Here is a 7,095-nt window from a genome sequence, read left to right on the forward strand (position 1 = left end):
CAATGGACCCAGCACTGATCCATGTGGCACACCACTAGTCAGAGGCCTCCACTCAGAGAAGCAATCCTCCACTACCACTCTCTGACTTCTCCCATTGAGCCAATGTCTAATCCAATTTAATACCTCACCATGTATTCCTAGCGACTGAATCTTCCTAACTAACCTCCCAAGTGGGACCTTGTCAAAGGCCTTACTGAAGTCCATGTAGACAACATCCACTGCCTTCCCTTCATCCACTTTCCTGGTAACTTCCTCAAAAAACTCTAATAGATTTGTTAGACATGACCTACCACGCATAAAGCTGTGTTGACTCTCCCTAATAAGTCCCTGTCTATCCAAATGCTTGTAGATCCTATCTCTTAGCACTCCTTCCAATAATTTACCTACTACTGACGTCAAACTTTCCGGCCTATAATTTCCCGGACTACTTTTAGAGCCTTTTTTAAACAACAGAATAACATGAGCTATCCTCCAATCCTTGGGCACCTCACCTGTAGATACCAACGTTTTAAATATATCTGCCGGGGCCCCTGCATTTTCAACACTAGTCTCCTTCAAGGTCCGAGGGAATACCCTGTCAGGTCCTGGGGATTTTTTCTACTCTTACCTTCTGAACCCCATTCTCCTGCCTTCTCGCCAAAAACTCAGACACACTTACTAATTAAGAACCTGCCTACCTCTACTTTAAATATACTGACAGATTTGGCCTCCACAGCTGACTGTGGCAATGAAATTTACAGACTTGCCAACCACTGGCTATAATCTTCCTCATCTCTTTTCCTCTGGTCCTAGACTCTCCCACTACAGGAAACATCTGCTCCACATCTACTCTATCTAGGTCTTTCAATATTCGATAGGCTTCAATGAGATTCCTCCTCCCCTCACTCTTCCAAACTTCAGTGAGTACAAGCCCAGAGCCATCAAACGTTCCTCATATGTTAACCATTTCAATACCAAAATCATTCTTGTGAACCTCCTCTCAATCTTCTCCAATGCCAACACATCCTTTCTTAGATAAACACCTAACACTCCTCCAGCTGAATGTGGCGGAAAGTGTGGTCTCCCTCCCTCTTTATATGGTTGCACAGTTCTCCTCAGTAGGAGATCTCTCTCTGACAACAAAATGGGTAGTTGACCTTGGACCTTGTGTAGCCTAATAAAAAAGGGGGCACAAAGCTTTCATCAGATTCACCAGGAGATGATGAGAGCGACAGCCTCCAGAAATGGCCCCAAAAGGTGAGTTGCCAAAGGACTAGAGGATGGTAAAGCTGTGCCTTTACTTAAGAAGGACTCTAAAGAAAATCTGGGAACTATAGACAAGTAAGCCTGTTATCAGTGCAAGGCGAGTTACTGCAGAAAACACTGAGCATGAAGATAGACATTGTCGTGGTTTTTCATGCCTCACAAATGAGCAAGAGACGCAGAAGATTCTTCAAGAAGGGTTAAACTTTAATTTGCAAATCAAAGCTGAGACAGTCATTGAGCTAGTCGCTGATTGCCCCCCGACCTCCGGACACCGCAGTTTTTATAGCAATCTCCTGGTCCAGTTGCATTAGCATATGTAATCAATCTATAGTTGCATATTACACGTACTGCACGTATATCATGTCCCTATTGTTTCTATCAATTGACTTAATCATGTTCTAATCTACATCTCTTAGCTACTTCTCATTAACACACCATTGTCTTCTACATTCTTAAGATTTCATTCTACTAAATTGAGTACATGCATAGCAAATAACTGACTTCATAGTTAAAATTTATACTTTTATACTCCAATAACATGCATTTGGAAAGACAGGGGTCAATTAGGCATAGCATTGCTTTGTCTGTGGGAGATCATATTTCATGAATTTGATTGGATTTTTTTGGAATAAATGACCAAGAAGGTCGACGATAGCATGATGGTAGGTGTGCTATGTATGGACTTCAATAAGGACCTGCATGGTAGGTTGCTATGAAAAGTTGGATTAGATGATATGTGGATCACAATTGGCTTGATGGTTGGAAGCAGATGGAAATGATGGAAGGTTGTTTTTCAGACTGGAGGCCTTGACTAGTGGTGTGCCTCAGGGGTCAGTGCTAGGCCCATTGTTACTTGTCATTTATATCAAAAATTTGAATGAGAATGTACAAGGCACAGTTAGTAAGCTTGCAGATGACACTATGGTAAGTGTTGTTGTCAACAGTGAAGATGGTTATCTAGAATTACAGTGGATTCTTGCTCAGCTGTGTAAGTGGGCTGCGAAAAAGCAAATGGAGATTAATTCACATAAATACAAAGAGTTACATTTTGGCAGGACAAATCAGGGTAGGACTTTCACAGTAATTGTATTGGAGAGTTGTAGAATATAGGAACCTAGGGGTACAAGTACATGGTTTCCTGAAAGTGGCATCACCAAGTAGACGGGTGGTTAAGAAGGCATTTGCCATGCAGGCAAATGTTAAGAAGTTGAGATGTTATGGTCGTGACTGTACAAAACATTGGCGAGGCTTCTTTTGGAATATTCTGTTCCGTTTTGGTCACCCTGCTCTAGAAGCGATATAAGAAGAGTGGAAAGAGTGCAGAATGGACTTATGAAGATGTCGCTAGGACTCAAAAGACTGAGGTACAGAGAGAGGTTGAGCAGGCCAGGACATTATTCATTAGAGCGTAGGAAGAGGAGTAATATCATGGAGGTGTATAAAATCATGAAGGTTATAGATGAGTAATTCATGCAGTGTTTTTCCTAGGGGTGGGGAATCAAGAATCAGAGGGAATTAAAAAAAAACACAAAATGATGGCAGAACTCAGCAAGCCAGACAGCATCTATGGAAGGAGGTAGTGACAACGTTTCGGGCCGAAACCCTTCATCAGGAACCCTCTGTATAATTCCCTCGGAATCTACTGTATAATGAATTTTCAGTGAAGTGGTTGAGGCAGGTATATTAACGACATTTAAAAAGTACTGGAATGGAAAGTGCTGAGGGATAGGGGCCAAATGCAGGCAAGTAGGACTAGCTTGGATGGACATCTTGTTTGGAATGGACTGTTAGGCTGAAGAGCTTGTTTCCATAAGATATAGAGGCAGAATTAGGCCATTTGGCCCATCGAGTCTACTCCACCCTTTCACCATGGCTGATCCATTTTCCTTCTCAGCCCCAGAAGACCATGAGATATTGGAAAAGAATCGGGCCATCCTGAGCTGTTGCTGCACTTACTTAACCTGTTCCACATGAGACAGCCCAGCAATACCACCCCTCAGAAGTTCTTGCCAGGCTCCGAAAACTGGCGTGGTGCCCAAGCAGGCGCCTTTCTCCAAGTTCAAGTATGGGGAATGTATTTGTGAACACTCAGTCTGATGCGAACAAGAGCACGGAGGGTAGTGTTCACCAGGGTGCCAGTGGATCACAGCAAGAGAAGGGCCACTGAGGTTACAGGAATGGTTTGTGCTGTGAGCATATTTTATATGTGGCTCTTTGTGCATGTGCAATAATATAATAACATAATATTAATAATATTACTGTTACCATCAGGCAGGAGATAGAGAAGCTTGAAGGCACACACTCAGCGATTCAGGAACAGCTTCTTCCCCTCAGTCACCTGATTCCTGAATGAACTTTGAAGCTTTGGACACTACCTCACTTTTTTAATATACTGTATTTCTGTTTTTGCACATTTTAATAATCTATTCAATACATGTAATTGATTTACTTGTTTATTTATCATTATGTTTTATTTTCTTTAATTTTTTTTCTCTCTCTCTGCTAGATTATGCATTGCATTGAACTGCTGCTGCTAAGTTAACAAATTTCACGCCACATGCTGGTGCTAATAAACCTGATTCGGAGTCTGATAATATTGTACAAAATACATTCATGGTTTTGCAATAGCTGATCAGTCTTTCAAATTGATCTTTTCACTGCACGCATCATATTATAAACCCCCTGTGCTCCTGTTACTGCTACACCACCATCAAGAACAGATACCATGCCATCCCATGCCCACAGTTTGGAAAATCTGATCGCCTGGCTGTACTTCTACTCCCTGAGTATTGGCAGATACTGAAGATTGCAGCGCCTACAGAACTACTTTGAGCCGGTGGACTGGACAGTACTGAGGGATTTATCTTTGCGACAGCTGGCAGTGACTTCATTAAAACCTCCGTGGACGAGTGCGTCCCATTGAGAACATACCGTACATACCCAAATCAAAAGCCCCAGATGAGCCAGGAGATTCGCAGCCTGCTGAGGGTTAAATCTGTGGCATTCAAGTCTGGTGATCCAGGACTCTACAGGAAGGCCAAGTATAGAGGGCTACCTTAAGAGCAAAAGAACAATTCTGATTGATGTTACAGGGAGAATCAGATGCAGGGTTTGCAGGCCATTGTTTTTTACAAAACAAAACCTAATGTCATGAATGGCAGTGATGCTTCATTCCCGGATGAGCTCAACACCTTTCATGCAAACTTTGAAAGGAAGAATAAAACTGCAGCACCCAGTGACCCTGTGATCTCTGTCCTGGAGGCTTACGTCAGATCATCTTTCAAGAAAGTGAACCCTGGCAAGGCGACAGGCCCCAATGGAGTAGCAGGTAGGGCTATGAAAACCTGTGTCAAACAACTGTTTGAACAACTGTGTGTTCAAAGACATTTTCAATCTCTCATTGCTGCAGTCGGAAGTTCCCACTGCTTCAAAAGGGCAACAATCATACCAGTGCCCAAGAACAGCAGGGTGAGCTGCTTTAATGACTATCCCCCAGTAGTTCTTACATCAACGGTGATGAAGTGCTTGGCAAGGTTGGTTACGGCTAGAATCGACTCCGGCCTCAGCAAGGACCTGGACCCACTAGAATTTGCTTATCACAACTATAGGCTTACAGTGGAAGCGATTTCATTTGCTCTTCTCAAGATGTTGGATTACCTGGACAATACAAATGCTTACGTCAGGCTACTGTTTGCTGACCACAGCTCAATGTTTAACACAATCATTCCTACAATTCTGATCAAAAAGCTCCAAAACCTGAGCCTCTATACCACCCTCTTCAACTGGATCCTCGACTTCCTCACCGGAAGACCACCATCTGTGCAGATCAGAAATAACCCCTCCACCTCACTGATAACCAACTCTGGCGCATCTCAAGGATGTGTGCTTAGCCCACTGCTCTTCTCTCGCTACATCCATGACGATGTGGCTAGGCACAGTTCAATTGCCATCTGTTTGCTGATGACATAATTATTGTCGGCAGAATTTCAGACGGCATACAGGAATGAGGCAGATCAGCAGATTGAATGGTTTTGCAGCAACAACCTTGTACTCAACATCAGTGAGACCAAACGATTGATTGTGGGCTTTAGAAAGGGTAAGACGAGGGAATACACACCAGTCCTCTTCGAGTAATCAGAAGTGGAAAGGGTGAGCAATTTCAAGTTCCTGGGTGTCAGCATTTCTGAGAATCTGTCCTGGGCCCATATTGACGCAGTTACAGAGAAGGCACGACAGCAGCTATATTTCAATAGGAGTTTGTTGGGATTCGGTATATCACCAAAGACACTCGCAAATTTCTACAGATGTACTGCGGAGATCATTCTAACTGGCTGCATCACCGTCTGGCATGTCTACTGCACAGGATTAAAGGAAGCCGTAGAAAGTTGTGAACTCGGTCAGCTCCATCATGGGCACTAGCCTCCCCAACACTCAAGTCTCCTTTAAGGAGCGATGCCTCATTAAGTCAACATCCATCATTAAGGACCCGGCCATCACCCAGGACATTCCCTCTTCCCAATGCTACCATCAGAGAGGAGGTACACACTCAGTGATTCAGGAATAGCTTCTTACCCTCTGTGATCAGATTTCTGAATGGACATTGAACCCATGAACACTACCTTACCGTTATCTTTCTCTCTTTTTGCACTTAACCTTTTAAATATATAATGTACATACCTAGCAAACAGGAGGAAATCTGCAGATGCTGGAAATTCAAACAACACACACAAAATGCTGGTGGAACACAGCAGGCCAGGCAGCATCTATAAGGAGAAGCACTGTCGACGTTTCGGGCCAAGACCTTTAGGCCCAAAACGTCGACTGTGCTTCTCCCTATAGATGCTGCCTGGCCTGCTGTGTACCACCAGCATTTTGTGTGCGTTGTTTAATGTATATACTTCAAGTCAAGTCAACTTTTATTGTCATTTCGACCATAACTGCTGGTACAGTGCATAGTAAAAATGAGACAACGTTTTTCAGGCCCATGGTTTACATGACACAGTACAAAAACTAGACTGAACTACATGATAAAAAAAACACAGAGAAAGCTATACTAGACTACAGACCTACACTGGACTGCATAAAGTGCACAAAAACAGTGCAGGCATTACAATAAATAATAAACAGGACAGTAGGGCAAGGTGTCAGTCCAGGCTTCGGGTATTGACCAGGTCTGAAAGGCCGCTGCTGCCGTGCCACCTCATGGGGCTTATTGTATAATGTATATACTTAGTTTTTATTATGTATTGCAATGTATTGTTGCTGCATAACAACAAATTTTCACAACGTATGCCAGTGTTATGAAACCTGATTCTGATTCCCGTCTCTCTTATTAGAGTACAAGACATAGAAGCAGAAGGAGGCCATCTGGCCCATTGGATTTACTTTGCCATTCGATCTTGGGTGACTTATTAACCCTCTCAACAACATTCTCCTGGTTTCTCACCATAACCTTTGACACCCTTACTAATCCAGAACCTATCGACCTCCATTTTAAATATACCCACTGACTTGCCCTCCACAGCCATTTGTAGCTTCGAATTCCACAGATTCACCACCCTGAAGAAATGACTGGTCATCTGTTTTTAAGGGACATGCTTGTGTTCTGAGGCTGTGCTCTCTGGTCCTGGACTCCCCCCACCATTGAAAACATTCTTCCCATGATGATTCTATGTAGGCCTTTCGATATTTGATAGATTTCAATGAGATTCACCCCTTATTGTTCTAAACTTCACCCTAGACCCATCAAACACTCCTCATATGTAAATCTGATCAATGGTTGTGCTGGTCACATGGTCAATTGACCACTGTAAATGCCCTTTTGCATGGATGCCGGTGGGACATTCATGG

The sequence above is a fragment of the Hemitrygon akajei genome, chromosome 25, assembly GCF_048418815.1.
Source record: "Hemitrygon akajei chromosome 25, sHemAka1.3, whole genome shotgun sequence".
NCBI classification, from domain to species: Eukaryota; Metazoa; Chordata; class Chondrichthyes; order Myliobatiformes; family Dasyatidae; genus Hemitrygon; species Hemitrygon akajei.